This window comes from Camelus dromedarius, unplaced genomic scaffold, assembly GCF_036321535.1.
Source record: "Camelus dromedarius isolate mCamDro1 unplaced genomic scaffold, mCamDro1.pat HAP1_SCAFFOLD_37, whole genome shotgun sequence".
NCBI lineage: Eukaryota > Metazoa > Chordata > Mammalia > Artiodactyla > Camelidae > Camelus > Camelus dromedarius.
In genome coordinates, this window is record NW_026989785.1 from 1,068,787 (window position 1) to 1,088,413 (window position 19,627).

General features: G+C 40.2%; 1 long non-coding RNA gene across 2 annotated transcripts in view; it reads left to right on the top strand.

The window, feature by feature from the left end:
* Positions 1-14,022, top strand: part of LOC135320653 (uncharacterized) — a 39,913-nt gene extending 25,891 nt beyond the window's left edge. Inside the window, exons 4-6 of one of the 2 annotated variants that reach the window (XR_010379909.1) lie at positions 3,881-3,956; positions 9,489-9,937; positions 13,680-14,022. This is a non-coding gene — a long non-coding RNA (uncharacterized LOC135320653). Of the gene's footprint in view, positions 1-3,880; positions 3,957-9,488; positions 10,632-13,679 lie in introns of those variants that run through there. The other variant, XR_010379908.1, reaches the window with a different exon arrangement.
* Positions 14,023-19,627: the final 5,605 nt, after the last annotated feature.

Here is a 19,627-nt window from a genome sequence, read left to right on the forward strand (position 1 = left end):
CAAAGCCAGAAAGCTGGCCGGCATGTTTGACCTCTTCCTGCCCTTCCATCACATCTGTGGCCAATCCGTCCACCTGCTGAAATGTTTTCTTCTCTCTCCTCCTGGCGGGGCCTCAGCAGGCCTTCACATGAACCTGCCAATAGTTCTCCCTGCCTCTATCTTTTTTCTTTCTAGATCACTTTGCATGTCTCCTCTACCTTGGAGGCACACAGAGTCCTGTGTGATGTGCACCTGTGATCTCTCCACCTGGTTGCCTCACCTGCCTCCCACACCCTGTGCTCACTTCTAGACTATTTGCAGTTCCTGGAAGTGACCTGGCTCTCTTTGGCCTCCCTCCTTTGCATGTGCAGCTCCCCAGGGAGAAATGGCCTTAACATTATACATTCACCTGATCACTTCTAGGGCATCTCAGAACTCACCACAGTGGTTCCCTCCTCTGGGAGAGCCTTGGCTACAGTTCCGGCTCTCTGCCCCGAGCACCCACTGCTGAACGTTATCCAAGCCCTCTTAACACGCCTCCTCAGCCATCATTTCATGATGAGTCCTGTGCACCTAGGAGCTCCCAGAAGCAGGGACTGTGTCTTTTTTCTCTTTATTCTCAGAGCATGGTAGAGACTCAGGTATAATGGTGGAGGGAACAGTGGTTATTCTGGAATTTCTCTAGAGTTAGGGCCTAGAGGTAACAGTCTGGTTGGAAGAAGGGCTTAGGGGATTTACCATGAAGCCACATTTTTCAATAAACATTTCATGTTGTTTTTGTCTACTATTTGAAGTTACGAGTCTTAAAACAGATTGACGATTTCTAAAAATTACTTTACCGAAGATTGAGAAAAATGGCAGTTTTCCATATTTAAGAATATTATTTTAATTTTGTGTGACTGGGGTGGTGGAAAATAGAAATGCAAGGGTTACTAAAGCATTGTTATCCCCTTCCCCACCCTCAGGTCCTTTGGACAGAAGAGACAGGGATGTGAGGAGAAGGCTTGGAGGGTGGACCGTGCACTGCTTTTAAATTGTGGCAGTTACTTTTACTTTTTTTAATTTTCTTTTTTAACGGAGGTACTGGGGTTGAACCCAGGACCTTGTACATGCTTAGCACGTGCTCTACCACTGAGCTATACCCATCCCCCTGATATTTGTGTTTTTAGTGGGCATAATGTGCTGGTAGCAGGTACTTTAGCATCAGACACAGTCACCTGCGTCTGACCATCACGTTAATACCTTTTTCATGAGCTAGAGAGCTAGTCTGTTTCCAAAAGTTCAATAAATAATCTACATTTTCTTTTTTCTTAAAAAAAAGGCATTAACTCATGTTTTTCTTTAGTATCGCCTATAAATAAATGTGATTTTATTAACCGTTTACCAAAGTGTTAAGGGTAATAAATATTAAGTACAGGTTTCTGAAGCATCAGTCATCACTGAAGATCCACATTCTGCTGTTCTCTCTCTCTGTTAGTCACCTTACTTCTGGAGTTCTGGAAGCGGCGCCAGGCAGAACTTGAGTACAAATGGGACACGGTTGAGCAGGAAGAACAAGTCCAGCCAGAATAGGAGGCGCGGTGTCCCCACGTGGAGACAGATGAGATTACCCAGGAAAAGCGGGCGCTGTTTAGATGCACTTTAGTCTGTTTACTTCTGGGCTTGTCAGCCTTGGCTGCATTTTGGAATCACCAAGGGATCTTAAAAAATGTTGGTGCCTGGATTCGATCACTGCTAACTCTGATGGTACTTAGTGGCCTGGGGTACATTCTGGCATAGGGAAGTTTTTAAAGTTCCTCTTGTTATTATAATGTGCAGCCAAGGTGAAGGAGCACTGCCTGGAATGGTGGACACAGAAGAGAACTGAGGTCCTTCATTCATATTAACAGTAAAAAGGGGGAAAAGAAAAGGTCTGGTATAAGTGTATGAGAAAAGAGGCATTGGCTTGTATCCTTTCATAACACCAATAAATAGATGCAAAATATAAATTAGCTGCTATGACATAGATGTAGGAGGAAAGACACATTGGTTTTTATAGTTGACTCCCATTTTTTCACATGTGCCTTCATTATTGCCGCCTCCTTTTCATCGTACACTAGGTGCCCCTTTGTCTTTAACTAAGTCGCGGTCACTGCTCCCCCTTCCAGTTGGGATGTGCACAAAGCAGCATGGCTCTCATCCTAAAGTCAGAGAAAGGGTAGAACAAGCAGGGAAACATTTGTTGAGGTGCCATCAGTGTTTGAGCAGTGTTTGAGCTAGGCATTTTACATAATTGGAAATGTAAATTTATTGCTGCCACTCCTGCTGCAAAATTAAAAAAATAAAACTATATCTTTGTATCAACATTCCAGAGCTATGAAAAGATGATTTTTTGAGTCATCTGTATTATTGCTTCTTTCCATCAGCTGAGATAATTTAGAGCTAATGGTACTTGCAGTCAGCAGCAGCAGGACAGTAGGTTGTGAGCATGAATAACTCTTGGAAAGAAAATGCTTTTACTAGGAGCATCTGAAAATGTCTCCAACTATAGATTTATTAAATTGAATCACAGATCTACAGAATGTTGGCACTGAAAAGTTCTGGAAGGAGCAGGTCAAACTCTTCTTTTTATAAATGGAAAGAAATGAGGTTCAGCTACCAATAGAATGTGACATTTGTCTTTTACAATGTAATAAGCTTCTAATAATCCCCATTATGAATATTTCCCATTGTTTACAACTGAAGATGGGAGTCAAAGCATATGTTGGTAAAAGACTGTACATTCAGAGTTGAAAGCTGAAACTTAGACAAAATTAGATGTTCATAATGCTTTTGAGTCCTGAAAAACAAAAACGTATCATATTGGCAGCATACAAAAAAATACTGAAGAAAAGTTTTTTGGTCATTTAAACTGCCAATTTTAAATTTAAAATTGCCAGCTAATAAGTTTAAATTTTCAGTAGAACATGCTTGTTGAAAAATTGAAGATGAAAACTCATTTCACTTTATTGTTCTTCCTTATTTAAAAAATTGCCTAATTTTTTTTGTTTAGTTTTTTAATTGAAGCATTTTACTTTACTTGCGAAAGTATGCTCCATTGTTTAGAGAGGCCAGCGTTGTGGTAGTGAAAGCTTGGAAATGAAGTTGCCTAAATTCATATTTGAACACAGCAGCTTGCTTCCTGAGTGATCTTGGACAACTTAATTTCTCTGTACCATAGTTTCCTATAAAATCAGAATAAGAGAGTTGCTTCCTCATGACTATGGTAAGGACGGGTTGAATTTATGTGCAGAATATACTTGGAAGACTTCCTGGCACAGAGGAAAGGCCATGTACTTAGTGACAGCTATTATTATACTATATCTGCTTTCATTATCCAGGTAAAACTTGAGTCTTACTGATTTCATCTCTAAAAATGAAATATAAATATAAACTCTAAAATGGAAACTCTAAAACTTCATAGTTTTTGCCAATAAACACATAAAGCTCAACAAAGGAACACACAGTGGAGACCAGTTAGCTGCCGACACCTGTGAAACATTCTGTCCTGCACGGACTCTGCTGTCACTAGCGTCACTTCTGAAATCTAAGGCCAGCTCAGGAGTAGAGCTTTACAGCTTGGCCTCGTCAGGTACCCAGATCCCCAAGCTCAGACAATGGCAGGGAAACAGTTTACTGTTCACATATGCATTTTCAAAAAAGAGTATTAAAATGAACACTGTACGTATTTTGTTGTTTGTTTGACATCGTTAACAGAAAAGAAAAGAAAAAAAAACAGGAAAAAACCCATGCAATTACAAATAATGAGGCTAGGTCTGAAAATTATTTTTTTAAATTATGTTTAGGATTTATTGACCAGTTAGGAGAAAAGTCATTTCATTGGTGTAATCCCTTGATTGACTTAACTTGTTTTTTTAATTAGGAAGAAGAGCGTGTTCCATTTACCACCCGGGGAAAGTGTATACATATAACCCTTTGTGCAAGTGCTCTTTTTCTGGGTAAGAACCTGTCACAGACTTTTTAAAATCTAATGTGAAATCCTGAGAAAACTGAAAATCAAGCTGGGAACTATGAAGTCTCATAGAGAAAACTTTTTCCAGAGAACATCTGAGCCAATGCAGGGCGCCACTCTGGAGGTTCCACAGGCTCTTCTGCTCACAGTGCTTCCCCCAATTCTTTTCACCTCATTTGTTCAAATCAGATCAGTGGTTTAGGATTCTCCAGGGTCTGATTAAGAGACCAGATGGAGGCATTAAGATTTCTAAAATTTTCCAAGAGTAACAACCAAGGTAAAATGTCTTAAGAATAACCTAAGAAAAGGATAGTAGGAACTATCATAAAATAAAAGTAAAAACTACTGAAAGATATAAAAGAAGCTTTAATCACATGATTCTAGATTAAAATATCATAACTCCAAAATATCAGAAGTTATAAAATTGATTTGGGGTTTATTGTGAATAAAATCATATTAGTAATATAATAATTAATAAGATAATTAGACTTTTAGTAGTTCAAGAATAGCCAGATTAGAAAATAGGACAGGAAGTCCAGATATGGGCTCTGATATCAATAATAATTTAATATAAGAGATGGAAAGCATTACAAATCAGGGAGATAAATAAAGGTTATTCAGTGAATGGAACACTCGTTAGCTACTTGGGGGGAAAAGAAAAGATTGAAATCATACAGTGAACCATATATTGTGATAAATTCCAGAAACATTTAAAAAGTAACACAATTAGAAAAAAACTAGAAATAAATATGGATGTTTACACAAACTCTAGATGAGCAGTAAGTTTCTGAGGAAAGTATACAAAGATTTCCATGCATCAGAAGCATCCTAATTTTAAACAAAACACCAGAGGATGTTATTTGTTTACAAATCCAACAAGGGGCTAATTCCTTCAATACATAGAGAGTTCAGATCACTTCAAAGGTAACATCAAAAAATCTCAGGAGAGTAGAAGGCAGAGAAAAGGAACACACATTCACAAAGAAAAAATAGATGTCACACTCCAATGGTAATTCACTCAGTGCACATCAAAATGAAGTAGTTTTCCACCTCTCAAGTGACACAGCTCTGTTTATGAGGATGAAATGCCAGTGATCACCAATCCCATGCCTAGGTTACTGGATATTTTTTGTGAAGTATGGTTGATTTACAATGCTGTGTTAATTTCTGGTGTACTCCTCAAGCCTTCTTAGAAAGCAGTCTGGCAGTTGATATCAAGAGTCAAAAATATTCCTATGCTTTAATCCACTAATTCAGCTTTGAAAAACTTTTAATCAGGAAGTATTTCAAAATGGCAGGGAAAAGTCAGTATGGATGCAAGTCACAGACATACTTTTATATGTATATATATATATATATATATATATAAAATCTCAGCCAAAATATTCTTCCAACCCTTCACAAAGTAGAACAATACGCAGCCATGAAAAAGTGTGTCCATGAATATATTTTATGACATGTCAAAATGTTATGCTTACTATAGGCTTGAGAATAAAATTAATATATAAAATGATTTGTAATATACAATGAACCCTTCTGAAGGAATTATGTCTATAGGTAGAAGCATTTTTCTTATTTTATTTTTTATTCATTTTCAGAGTTGGATTCTTTTCATTGTAGGTGACAAAATCAATTTCCAATGTGTTTAAACAACACCCAAAAAATGGGGATGCATGGGATTTATTGGTTCCTGTAAATGAAAACCTCAGATCTGAGGTCTGGCTTCAGTCAAGGAGAGATACTGTAGCCCAGATGATGTCAAGGGCTGGTCTTGTCCTGTCTTCATTCTGTGTCCAATGATGTCTCAGCATGCTGCTTCTAGGCACTCAGCATCCCAGATCATCCATCCAAACCAAGAGAGGTCTCTTTTGGCAGCTTCCTCTCTTGATAGAGGAAGCTTATCATTCACATGGGCACAAGCACGTATCTCCTCACATAATAGTGGCTCTTACTGGCTTATTTGCCAATTCTCCAATCATGTGCGAGGCCAATACAATGAGGGGTATTATTTGTCTTAAACCAACTGAGATCTACCTCTGGTGCTTCAGAAAGAGTGGGTTAATCGAGCTGAAATCACAGGACTAAAAACAAAAGGGAGGTTATTTATCCTAAAGCAAAATCTGGGTCCCCTTCTAAGACTGGGGACAGATCCAGGACAACAGTTCTGTCCATTACTGAGTACTTTCAAATTTTCTTTAATGAGCAAATGTTAAAGTTATGATCAGAAAAGATGATAAATACGAAGAAACTTGAGGAAGGAGAATGGAAAGCTTTCCTGTTTCATAAAAAATATTGAACCCATTAAGTGCTTGGAAGAAAAATGGAAATGTGTCAAGTTTGTAAAAGTTCTGAAATGAATTACAATTAATTTCACAGACCATGTTGGAGACAGTGCTATACAGTTTGTGTGTCTTTGGGCTCTTTGAGTATTTCAGTTCTTTCACTTAATAGTTGCTTCATTTGGGGAAATTGCATCATCTCCACGTGGCTCTATTTCCTCATCTGTAAAAGAGATATAATATTACCTTCCCAACAGGGTGATTGTGAGGATTTAGAAAAACAGACGTGTGCTGAAGCAATAGTAAGCATTTAAAGAGTCTTAACTATTAAGATTACTTAATAAATAATTAAAAAAATATTATGCAGACTTTTTAAAAATGCATAACATTTAAATGGCCTATATGTGCTGTACAAGTGGGAAAGGCTTTATATACCTTCTATAATACATTTTTCTCAGCCTTAACTAATTTTCACATTTAATCACACACACACCAAAAAGTTATTCCTTTCACAATCATGAAGACTTTCTGTGAAGAAAAGGATGATGAAAGAGAGTAGAGGAGAAAATAAAATGCTTTCTCTACAAACTGATGGCTTAAAAACTAAGAAAAACAACTTTTTAAGACTTTGGTCACCATATTCATAGCTAATACTTAGGTAGAGTTTTTCACATGCCTGTGGTTAATGTTCTAATTGTTTTCACAATAAGTAAATCATTGACTCATCACAATAGTCTTATAAATTGCTATTATTATCCCCCCATTATATGGGTGAGGAGATTGAAGCCCCTAGAAGATAAGAAATTTGCACAAGGCCCCACAGCTAGCATCGGAACTGGGATCCAGATGCAGGAGTGTGGCTCCAGGAGGGGCTTGTAAACACTCCATCTGCTCTCCCTTGCAGGTGCAAGCCAGCTTCCCGCTGTTACTGTAAATAAAATGATGTGGTTCACTTAGTCTTGAAATTCACATTCTTTGTAGCTTTCTCTCTGGAGCAGCCATCAGGAGCAGCCAGGGACCCTGAGTACATGCTTCTGGACTATGACCAAGAAGGTAGATGGAAGGAAAACAGATTAAAAATGGGACCTTTAATGTGCATTCTTCAGTGGGCAGAAAAATACCTGCCTAGTGAGGAACTGAAGCCCTAAAAGCCACGTGCAAATTATGCTTCAGACACTCCCGTTGTCCTTGGGTCCACACAGTCAGAACTACAATGGATCAGGGACATGAATCTTGTGCAAATGCAGGGAGTAGGAATACCTGCCATTTTAAGATCTCAAGGAGTATGAAAAGCATGTGAAGCTTTCATCAGCAGAGACCTGCTGTCACTTCCACTATTTCCCTCAGGGCATGTCCACAGCTTCACTTGTCCTATTAAGAATGAAGATGACAGCTAGCACCTGCTGACCCCTGAATCAGTGATAGGTTCTCCCTTGAAAGGAAGCATATCCCCTTCATGGGTTACAACTAGTTCATAACCTAAGTAATTCTATAGATGTAGAAGGGATACTTTCATTGGTTCTGCTATCACAGAATTGTCTCCAAAAGAACATGCCACCAGTTACTCCATTTTCAGCCATTTAATGATATACTTAACAGGCTTCCTTCTTTAGTGCAGTTTTAGGTTTACAGAAAAATTCACAGAAAGTGGAGTTCCCATATATTCCCTATGCCCTGCACACAGCTGCTCCTGCTGTCAGCATGTTACATTAGTGGATGCACTCATTCTTTTTGACATCCTTCATTCCTCCTCCCCTAAAATTTAACATGCCTGATATTCACGTCTCTTGTGGCATTTACATGCGATTTACATCACTTTTCACTTTTATGTGAGGTTTACAGCATGTGCATGTTTTCTGTTTAAGCGTGGATTGGGGGCAAGTTTTCTGTGTAAAAATACGATCATTAGTGAACCTTATGCTGCTAGGTTTTTGGGTTGTCAGGTCTTGTTGACCATTGCTTCAGTTATTGGGATCATTGTCTACGGACTTTCAGTGTTCATTGTATTTTCAGCAGAACTTCCCTAGAACCTGAATGGAAGAGACCCAATCCAGAAGTACCTGACTGTGCAGCTGGGCCACGCCCATCACTGCTTCCCTCATCAGTTTTATCATCATCGTGACCCTGAACGCCATATATGAGAAAGTGGCAATCAAGATGACTGAGTCTGTTAAGCTCCTTCTGCAGCTGAGGTCATTTCTACACCAGTTTTAGAACCAGGTCAAAACAGAGACTTTATCTTTTAGGCACTTCAATTCCAGTACATTACAGTCTTTAGAAAACTTCAAGTGTAAACGTATTTTCTCTAGCCTATATGAGAAGTGAATTAGCTGCAGCTTTGCATTAGTAAAAGGGATAAAGAAAGCTTTAGAATGTCCAAGCTCTGTGTAAATATGTCAGTGCTTAATAATAATTTCAATTACATTAGATCATGTACCCTATTGTTGAAAGTAAATAGTCCCTCTATTGCAAATAAGTGGAAGAGGGTCGTGGTTCCAGTGGCAAATTTGCTTGTGCGTTACGGAGAGGACAAGTAATCACACTTTTATGTGTCCTCCCCCCATGCTGTTCTTGTTAGTGTAGCTCCATTCTCATCAGCTGTGGCTTCTATAACAAATGTTTCTTCTCTCTGGCTTGTATCCCAGCCAGCAGCTTAGCGGCCCAAGTTAACTGCTTCCCATACACTGCATGTGGCTGGCTCATTCTCCCAGTTGTCTGCTCAGTGGTCATCTTCTGAAAACACTAAGACCAATTCAAATTTTGAACTAGGAGGATGTTTTATGTTCCCCAAATGCTTCTAGCAAGTTGCCCCGTGTTTTGTTTGTTTTCTTCAATAGTCCTACCTTCCTGCTGTTCAGGGAGACAAGAGAATTTCATTTAGCAGGATGTATAGAAGTAGCTTTCTTTCAACTTTCACCTGACAGAGGACAGTTCTTGCCCATTGGATACGGTTGTGCTTATAAATTTTAAGGAACGGGTGACTTTTTTTTTTTTTTTTGCCTTGTGTGATATTGCATTCATAGTGGGAGAAACTCTTACAACAGTGTGTACAGTTGAAATTAATATAGTAGCTATGTTAAGGAATTCAAAACAGCTTATATGGAAAAAAGTGTGAATTGTGTATATATATATATATAAATATATATACATATTTAGCGTGTTAACTCATGTGTCCGTGGCTTTGATTAGGGTCTCAAGGCTGTTCACTGTTTTACAGACTTAACTTTTCTTTATTCTAGCTGCAGAGATCCCAAGGACCAGACTGACTATGAGAACAACCTAGCCATGAAGGTGTTCTTCTTCCAGTTTGTCAACTACTACTCCTCGTGTTTCTACATCACATTCTTTAAGGGCAGATTTGTGACTTATCCTGGAGATCTGGTGTATTGGCTGTGAAAATACAGAAATGAAGACGTGTGAATACAGCTTTGTGTTCGGACAGTCTAACCTGTTTCATGTTTTCTCTTAGTTGCCCAATGAAGAGTGTCTTTACTCTCTGTTCCTTAGATTTTTTTAGGCATAAAATAATGACTTTATTTCATGTTAGAGCTATCTAAAATTTAAATGAGATTTTCTGTCTAATATCCCAGTGTGACCCAGGTGGCTGTCTCCTTGAACTGATGATGCAGCTGACAATAATCATGGGAGGACAGTCCATCTGGAATAACATACAAGAGGTGTTACTTCCGTGAGTACTAAGTCATGTGATCTTGGGGTGAGAACGGCCCACCCATCCAAGTAATTTTCCTGCATGCCCATCTCTAAAACAGGGGAGACTCTCTGCTTATTAAAGCTCTCCAGATAAGATGATCCAGCCAACAGTGTAAACATACCTCCTGTTTAATAATTATGTTTAAATTCCTCCCTTTTTATGTTTAAATTAAATCCTCAAGTGCTATAGTTTCTGCTTATTAGCCCATCACTGGGGACTGACTGATCAGAGCCCGTTGAGAGATGGCCCTTTTTGGGGCCGTGAACTAAGTTTTCCCACAACTTCCCACAACTTTCTCCTCCTTTTATACATGCATTTAAAAATCCATAACAGGAATTTGTTGAGTGCCTAGTATGTGTTAGTCACTGTATTAAATGTTGTACATATATGTGTGTGTGCGTGTGTTTGTGAGTAGAATTTAATCACCCAAACAATCCTTATTCTTTTCTTCCTTTTCAAATGAAGATCCTGTGGCTTAAAGAAGGTAAATGATTTGCCCAAGTTCTCATTGCCAATAAGAGACCACTGTGGGACTCAGATGTAAGACCCTATCTCACGGAATCCATGTTCTTCTAAGAACAGAGACTCTCTTGGGGTCCTAAGGCAAAGGGTTACATAATGTTTTAAGAGACACTTGTCTAAAATAATAACTACAGAGGTTTTGACTTACTGTTCTCTTCCTAAAAATGAGAAAAGCAGATGTTAGCAAAGGTCACACTGTCCTTTGGATTTTCACATAAGCCCAATCCCATATCAAAGTGGACAGTCCAGTGTTATCTGCAATTTCTGAACATTTCAAGAAGCTTAGTGTATTCGCTTTCTGTTGTAACAAGTATCCCCAAATGACATGGTAGTAGGAAGAAAAAAGAAATAGTCTCCACTAAACAACACAAATTTAACCTTGTAGGGTTCTTGAACGCAGGAGCCTGCTGAAGTCAAAATATTGGCACGGCTGTTTCTGAAGGCCTCAGGGGAAACTGTATCTTTGACTTTTCTGGCTTCCAGAGGCCACCTACATCTCTTGGCCTGTGACCTCTTTTCCTTCTTTCAAGGTCAGCATGGTTGTGTGCCTCTGACTCTGATCCTGTGGTCAAATCTCCTCTCCTCTCTCCCCTCTTCTGTCTCCCTCTTCCTCATTTAACTACCCTGGTGATTACAATGGGCCCACCTATATAATCCAGCTCATCTCTCTTAGAGTAGGCTGGTTAGCAACGTTAACCACATCTGCAACCATAGGCCCCCTTTGCCAGGGAATCTTACCTCTTCCTATGTTCTGGGGATAAGGATATAGACATATTGGGGGAGGAACATTTTTCTGCCCACCACAATAAGCTTTTTAAGATAATTTCTGGCTTTGAGTTTCTGTCCTCATGAAACTGTTGATCTCTCTTCTGTCTTGCCTTCCACAAAAGCATTCTGCTCCTGGCCAACCGAACTGCATTGCTCACCCCTCTCTGTGGTGTCCCCCAAAACCAGTTACACAAGCAGGTCTTACTGTTGTTTGGAGCATGGAGGAGAAACTCAAACAACTTGAATTTTGAAATAAAATCCTCCATCATTTTACAATCTTCCATGTCACTATAAAAAAATTATTTTTTAACTTCATTTTTTAATTTTTAAACTATTTTAAACTTTGTAACTTTTTTCAACTTTACTTTTTTCTTATCATCCTTCATTGTAAGCTCCAGAAACCTGCTATTCTGCCCACCGCATCCAAGTTCCCTTTCACTGTTTCTCCTCCCTTCCCTAACTTTCCTTCACTCTCCCTTATTACCAATTTTCTGTCCATTCTCTTTATAGGGCAGTTAAATTATTTTTTCTTTCCTTCTTTCTGTTTTTGCAGAGTGAACACATTTGGGTGTCAGTGTGTCCTTCCACATTTCTTCACAAGGTCTTCATCTTTCAGCTTCAGGATGGATTACTGTGGTCTGTCTCTAAACAAAGGCATTTCCCTTGTCCCCCAGCTCACCATGCCCCTCAAAAAAAAGATTCTGATCTTTGCTGTGAAATGAATCTTTTTTTTCTCTACTGTGCAGTAGACAACTCTTACCCTGAGCTCACAGTCAGATTTCTCCAGAGGAGTAAAAGTAGCTCATGTGCAAATAATACTACTTTTCTCTGTGAAAAGAAATAGATCAGATAGAGGAAATACTTAACTCAGATTACTCAAAAGCATTTCCTGAAGGAAATAGGTTAATTATTTAACACTAAATTTTGTTGAATCTGGTTATCAGTGAGCTATTTTTACCAATCAAGAAGGATATATTTCCTAAATTGGTACTGAGCAATTCATGTGAAATGAAACTTGCTCACATGAACTAGTTTAAAGTAAAGGATGCATTATAGTATCTGTGGTCTGTTTATACCTTCGCTTAAGTAAGCACATTATTGTAGGTTCCAGTGAGCTGAACTTTGCCTACATGTATTTCTACTCTGGGCTAAAATATTTAGGGAAAATATTTTGAATTATGTTTCCCTTTTTTGAATACCAGAAATTCTGAATGTTAGCCAAGTTCGAGGGTGGCTTGTGTTTTCCTCACTGCCTCTTCTCTTTGTATAAGGTGCCAGTTTCCTTCTTAATTTTTCATATAAAATCCTAACATACTAAGGATCTATCAATTACTCTTGCTGCCCCAAAACTATACCCATCCTCAAAAATACATAGGAAGGGAAAAGAAAACTTATCAAAGTTAGTGACTATTTTCATGCTATTTAAATATGTCTAAAGGAACATAATGAAATGAATTTTACCATATCTCACCTGCCTCCACCCCCCAATCCCATGTGGGTTTGTTGAGTAGGATTCTGGGAGCAAATGAAGAAGGACAGTGATGCCATGATCCAGGCTCTCTCTGGGGTCTCCCCAGCACTTGGATCGGCACTTGGTATAAAGTAGGTCTCAGTCCGAGCCAGCTGAGTGAGTGAGTGACTCACAGGCATCGAATGAGTAACATCAGTGAATTAACAGCATTCTTTGTAGGACTCAGAGAATAAGCTGAGTGCCCTATGGCCTTCCCAGCCTCACGTACTATTTTGATGTTGGGGTCATTTCTGGGAATGTTATTCTGTACTTGACAAAAGTCTAGTACAATTCCAGGGTTAAGTAACTTTCCCTAGGGAAATTTTATGATAAAATATTAAGAAAAATGGTTAAATGCCCAACATGACTTAGCACTGTCCTTTGGTGTTTAGATAATGTATGGCTGTAATTTTCTTACTTTATATGCTTTCTACATTTTCCACCGTGTGTACGCACTACTATATAGTAAGAAAATGCAAATATTTAAAAGAGAAAATCTCTCTTCTCCAGATATGATTTGGTTAGAGGATGAGTCAGATAGATATATTAAGAGAATCTTAAATACATGTGTCCATAATTCACTCTTTAAATCCAGGAACAGGAAACTCAGGAATGAAATAGATTAAGAGAATCAAAGATACTTGTATTCAAGATTAGCAAGTAGGAGTGTCCTCAAAAGAAATGGTGATTATCTATAATTCAGGGATTAAATGTGATAATGAACGTACAAAGACAACATGAAGTAGAAAATGCCACGTGGGAAGCACTGAATAAAGGGCAATTTACCATGATTATGCCAATATGTGTGGTCAATTCCCAAGCAAATTATTGTGTAACCCCTGCTAGAGGGAGAAAGCTTCCAGCCTTGGCTGGAGAGTGGGGAGGATCCAGTGTCTGTATTTTTTAAAATGTCTACAGGTGTTTCTCATGTGCAAATTGGTATCCCTGCATGAGAACCATAAACCAACAGAAAACCCAAAAGACCGAGGGCAATGATGGGTTGCCGACAGCCCAAGCTTTTCTGCCACAGAAGAGTGGTTCCAGTCAGGAAGACTGAGCAAGAGGCTCAGAGTCTTAGCTAAGGACAAACAAGTCGGGACTTCTAATACGACCTAATGCCATCGACGGGGGAGGGCAGTTCAGCACAAGAAGGGAGCACCAGATGAGTTAACATGGAAGTTACATCCTGGATCCAAGCCGTGATGGATTTGGGTCCCGGAGGGTTAAAGCCCTGCTTCCGTTGGGCATGTACCGCATTCCACAAGAGGCTGAGACAGGAATTATGAGGCAGAGAAAAATTCCCCCAGGGAACTCCCGAGTCTGGGTGCCTGGAAGGGTGATGGACGAGCGCGGTCCCAGCTCCACCCGCACCGCAGGGCTCCGAGTGGCTGTGGAGCTGCGCGCTCCCGGCCGGACCTCAGACCTGACTGCAGTGCTCCGGGCTGCGGCCTGGGGAGCGGCGTCAGGAGCAGGCTGTCCCCGTCATTCTCGTAGGTGCTGCAGTGACCCCCACCCCGGTGGCCACGGCGTTCCCAAGCCAAGGGTCTAAGTGACTTCAACCTTATTTACAGGTGACCACAGCTGGTTAGCCTGTGCTGCTCAAAAAGAAGATCCCATATGGGGTTTTGATGTGTTAGGGGGTTTGCTAATACCTGGCCTGCTTTGAATCGTTTCATCTTGACAGCAGCCTGGGCAGTCGAAGTTTCACCTCCCAATTTTATTTCAACATTTTTTGTTGAAAGTATAGTTGGTGTACAATATTGTGTTAATTCTTGGTATACAGCATAGTGATTCACATATACATACATATATATATATATATATATTCCTTGTCATATACTTTTCCACTATAGGCTATTAAAAGTTATTGAATGTAGTTCCCTGTGCTATACAGTAGGATCTTGTTGTTTGAAACAAAAATTACTAAACAAAGTAACAAAGGAAGCAGACTAAACCTAGCCATGTATAAAGCACAGTTGAGTTTATCTCAGGATTTAAATGTGGTTTTGATCTCCAGGATCTCTTTATCAACTTATCATATGTATAGTGCCTGTGGAACACTTCTCAGAAAAATGTTTAAAAATCATAAGATTTAGAGAATAAAGAAGGAAGATAATTATACTGAAAAGCAGATATCAAAATATAGAAATGGGCATTTGTGATACAGTATTATCTGAATTATTGGAAGGACGTGTTGAATAAGAGGATCCAGTGGTGGGTCTACTGACCGCAACATTCTGCCACAGCAGTGAGTGTAAATCAACTTCTGAGATCTGCAAAAATTGCATTTTGAATGTAAATAAAGTTAAATAAAAAATAAGCCATGAAGTGTGGATTCAGATTCAGGAGTATCTCGAGTCCATATCCCCACCCCTTCCCAGAGCTCCCTGCTCTTCCCCTAATGTCATTGAAAGAAGTGGGGAAAGTTTGTGAAGCGAAGGGCATGTTCCATTGCAAAGAAATCTCGTAGCAAACCTGGGAGCATGGCCAGGGAAAGGTTAACGCTGAGATCAGAGGCAGTGGGAAACCTAGCAGGGGAATCTCTTTACAAGTCAAATCATATACTCTGTGTGTGTCCACGTGTGTGTGCATACAGACATGTGGGCATGTATGATGTATACACCTGCATTTCGTGTGAAGCCGCCTCACTGTCCAAATTTGAAATCCATCCAAACGTGCAGTGTAGTCAGCCGAACCTCAGCCAGACGCTAAGTTGTCTGTTGTTGCTCTGTCTCTTCTGCTGAGCTCAACGAGTAAACCACGCGCCAGCTGTTGTTTTCAGGGACAACAGCTCTGTAGGCTACAGATCCATGCCTTGTTTCACTGCCAACTCCGAATTCCTTTCAGGACAAATTGCCATTTGAAAAAGGGGGAAGAATTCAGTTGTCCCACAAGCCTCTGAGTGAGGAAAAAATATAACCTTATAGACAGCTCTGTGGGACAGCATCCAGGAGGGGGCAGAGCACTGGGCTGCGAGTCGAGGCTGTGTTTCTTTCAAGCTCTGCACTGAATTTGAGGCGGCATGTCACTTCTTTGGCCCATGATTTGTTCAGCTTTAATTAGGGTCTTGGACCTGTTTGATCCAACATTAGAGTATCACTTTTCTGCTTGGTGACCCTCCATGGCTCCGCAATTCCTTCAGAGGGAAAAATGCCCACATCCTCAAGGCAGCCTCTAAGGCTCCACCCCCAAAACCACCACTTATTTCCTATTCTCTCTGGCCCACACCAGTCTCCATGCTGTCTGTCCAGCGTGAGGGACCTCCAGGCCTGTGATCACTGTTCCCTCTGCCCACCCCTTTGCCTCCGTCTTTGCCTTATTCAAAGGTCACTTCCACATCCACACTCCTCCATACCACACATTCCTCGCCCTCCTTTATTTTCCTCTGCAGCATTATCACCAGCTCACAGACCCTGTAATTCTTTCTTTTACTTATTTTCTCTGACAATTTACAGACTGGAAAGGCCATGGTGAATAATAGCAGAGAAATGGGGGGACAAAACAAATGAGGGTAGGTATCTTCTAAAAGCTAAAATGCCTACCTGAAAGGGAGGTAGGAGATAAAGTAGTAGTAGTCGTTACAATTTTGGTAAACCCAAGGTACGTAGTCACGACTAGTTTTCACAATACTTGAGGGTAGGGATGCAGCAATATAAAGAAATTTATCCTGAAAACAAGAAATTAATTTCTTAGGAAGATGATGTGTTCAGCTTGAAATGTCAGTAATACTTTTATGACCTTGGTCTGATAATATCCTGCCTTATAATTTGATCTGTTTGGCAGCTGGGTCATGAATCTAATGGTGCCACAGTTTCGGGAACAAAACAGACCACCCCACGATGGGAATGGGACAACCATCTGTATCCCATGGGCAAACTGGTGCTATTTTATGAATACCTTGATATGAGTAAGTCATCAGTGGAGATTTCTGTACTGTCGGTTATACTAGAATATGCTTTGGGTCTCAGAAGCATCGGTTACTGAGCCAAACAAAGACCTAGCATACCGAAACGGGACCCGCTTTTTTCAATTAGATGCAATTATGCAGTCAGGCTTTCAACTAGGGTGCCTGTGTGTATCTCTGTCAATATTTATGTTGTACAAAGCTGAAGATTTACTGCCAAGGAATGAAATGGAATATTCATTCAGGTACATCTCCACCATTGATTCTCAGATCCTACTGGTCATGTCGTCTAAGGATGAACTCAGAACCGTTACTAGATGTGACTCAGCTCGGGCTGCAGCCCGTGTGGCACAGCTGTTGGCTGATATCCTTCTAAACAGAGTCATGTGAGCCCGCCAGCCTGTGCAGAAAGCCCGCAAGAGCATCCTGCCTCATGGCAGCAAGGGTCACAGGGTCACCCCTTCCACACATCACACCTGCCTTTGAAATTTTTCCTATTTCTTCTGGCCGATGGTTTCTGCCTGGTTCCTTGAGTGACCTCATGGCACATCACTGGCTTGAATTCAGGATGAATTTGCTGATCTGGATATTGGTAGAACACAGATCCCCTCCTTCTCCAATGTCTTTGTCCATTTCTGTAAGTTTGCTTGGCCTTTGTTTCTCTTTGTTTGAACTTGGTTTTGAGCTCTCGGTTGCCTTTAAATTGTTGCATCTCAAAATAGATTTCCATAGGAAACATCATCTTTTCTACTATGTATGGCGCCCTTTTATCTACTAGAAGGCTGATGATGTGCACGTTTTGTATCTGAGCCCTTTCAGCTCACCACTGCCTTGAATTACTTTTTTTTTTTTTTTTTTTTAAGCTTAGGAGACAGGAAAGGAGTTTGGTCAATAGGCTTTGCATTTATGCATGCGGGTTCATGTCTGCAAGACACCCCTTTGTGCTTCCTGTTTATAAGTCTACAGAAAGAGGGAGTTTTCTTTTTCCTAAATTACATTCTATATATATAATAATTGTTTTAAAACATATAATATACATGGAAAAGCATCTGATTCCCTCGGTGAATGAAAGGTCATTTTGTGGCATCTTCAGTCAGCTATGCTTTGTGGTCTGGTGTCTGATTTGAGTTTCATCTTTGCTTTTATTGTGCTTAGTGACCAGGTTCGATTAAGGGTGCAGCTGGTGTAGAAATTATGTTCGTTTTTTCTGCTTATTTTCAAAAGGACTTTAAGCCAATGACCTGTTATTCCAAAATGAGTCGTAATTGTAAATATTTCTTATTGGGGCTATTATCAGCATTAATAATAACAACAACATTCTGAGGGCAGCATATCATTTGGTATTTTAACACACACGAAAAATGCCTTGGAAAATAGTTATTGTTCTAGTTAAGTCAAATAAAGGTCATTGAAAGGAAAAGTTGTACGCTTTTGGGAGAAATTGATAGGACTTTTAGAACTTTATAGTCTCATTAAAATACTAATTAAATAATTCAGCCTAACTCTACCCTACATAACAGGATGGAGTAACAGCTATTCTAGAGAGATTGTTCAGATTTATTCGTTTTCCTATTCTCTAAATAATCCCTAACGAATTAGAAAATTCAATCCATTTCTGAGAGTAGGCAGTCTGTTATTCTATATTCAACGCTGGAGTGAAATTTATTTTGTGTTCTTTTCATTCATGGGAGATAGAATTTCCAAGTGCTTTTTGAATTATTTTTGTTCCTCTCAAATAAAGTGCCTTTGATGGTGATCTCCTGACCTTAGTTTCCTCCTCCCAGTTTTCCCCATGATCATTAATGACACCCCACCTGCCTTTTTAGTTACGCCTCTTAGCTGCTGAAGGGGAACAGCTTCTGACAGATGACCCTGGAGCCCTCCACCCTTGCTTCTTTAGGCCTCACACCCAGCCACCATCCCTAGTCTCCTTCGCCAGAAGTATCTTTCTCTGCTTTTCTGCCTGGAAGGAATCTTGCCAAGCCTTGGCAGGAAACCCTCCACTTTTTAGAGATTTTCTGCTCTCCTCTCTAAACATGAATTGCAGTTGATTCTTGCCTTGATGGTGCGTGATCGTGTCCATGTCCATTGCGCTCCCCGGCTGGACTGATCCTGTCGGAGGCAGTAGTCAGGCTTTTCATCTTCCCGTGCATGTCTGGAGCACCACAGCCTGGACCCTGTTTGTCATACGTGTTTAAGTGACTTGAGCATGGAGTTTCAACACACTCACATACAACTGTTAGATGAGTTGGCGGTAACATTACCCCCAAGGCCCCCACAAGGTTCTATAGGGCATATGTTTTTTTCTGAGTGAAATTTCTCTTTTATTTGTTTTAGTGATTTTCCCACTGTCCTTTTAGATTATTAGAGTAACCCTGAGTTATTAACCACAATAGCTCACCCCCAGAAGCAAAAGATCCTGCTGTTTGAGAACTCAGACACGGGACATAAGAGAAATAATCTATCAGTCTTAAAATCTGGAAGCCATAATATACAGTTTTGTACTTAGAGCACCCACAGCACAAACACCAGTCTCTCAAGAACTTGGCACTGCCTTCCCAGAGGGCGGGTGCCCTAAGTGAAATGCAGTGAGTGATGAAGTGAGAGCTCTTCGTCTCTGGTACTGCCTTTTCCATCCTTGCTGTGTTAACTTGATCTTCCCTTTATTTATTATGTTCTCTATTTAATTTACTGCATTTAATATCAGTTGTTCTTCAACATCTCCTTGCACCCGCCCCCTCCATTCCCTCTCTCTCCAGTGCTCTCCCACCCACGCCTCTCCTGCGCTCTACAGGACCGCCTTTCTCCCCCACGCCCTCACCTCTGTTCTGTCTGCTCACCACCTGCACTGACATTTCCTTAACTCCGCAGAATGAACTTTCCAAAATGGCAGCTGAGTAACTGGGGGGGATTGTAGACCTCTCATCTCTTTACTGATTCATTCGTTTATCTATCCAACAAA